The following is an 881-nucleotide window of genomic DNA, read 5'->3' on the forward strand; positions in this document are numbered from 1 at the left end:
ATAATATGACAAAAGAAAGAATACAAGTCATGTGTTTACTGAAGGTGTGTGTGTGTGTTAGGGACAGAGAGAGAGGATAGAGTTTAAAAAGAAATTGCTGTGACAGAGGGATATCCTCTCTATGCTTCCTGTCTTGCTCTTCCCTATCAGGTCTGAAGGGGGAGAGGAGTTCTTGGCTGGGACTACACCGTATCAGCAGTGACAGAATGTCATTAACTCCACACCCACTCACATGCCATTCTCTTTGTTGTGCTTAGAGCACAGTGGCATCACCAGACAGAATCAATTAGATTCATGCCTGTGGAAAGAAGAAAATCTGATTTCTCACTGACTGATAGAGTAAATGCTTTTCCTTTGCATCCACAAAGAGGGTTTTGTTTCTGAGCAAATACCAACCATCTATCACCATCTCCACAACCCCCAGAAGTAAAATTAATGGCGACCTTAAACAGGAATGGATAGCAATCCTTTGTTTTTGCTCATGGAAAAGGTGTTTGTCTGCATGTTTGCAGGGCTAAGAGTGTCCATAAAAGTTAATGAGCTCTCCAAAATGATGCATCAGTCCCCAGTGGCTCTGAGAGATACAGGGGAACTCAGTCTTTTATGCATCAAATATCGGTTTGACATTTCATTCATCCACTGCTACCTGCTTCACATTGCCATTGCCTCATTCACATGTAGTCCCAACAACAAGAGCCCTGGAGTCTTCCTGAAGGTGGGTAACTTATAGGATCTGTGGCTGTCTCTTCACCAGGCTGGATTTCCCATAAGTCTGATGTGGTGTAGGTGCCTATTTTGTGCATCACTGCTCACACAGATGTGATTGGAAACACCTCATCCTAAACCAGAACATGCAAATTCAGACGTGTTCTCTTACAGCT

Source organism: Telmatherina bonti, assembly GCF_933228915.1.
Source record: "Telmatherina bonti genome assembly, chromosome: 5".
NCBI classification, from domain to species: Eukaryota; Metazoa; Chordata; class Actinopteri; order Atheriniformes; family Telmatherinidae; genus Telmatherina; species Telmatherina bonti.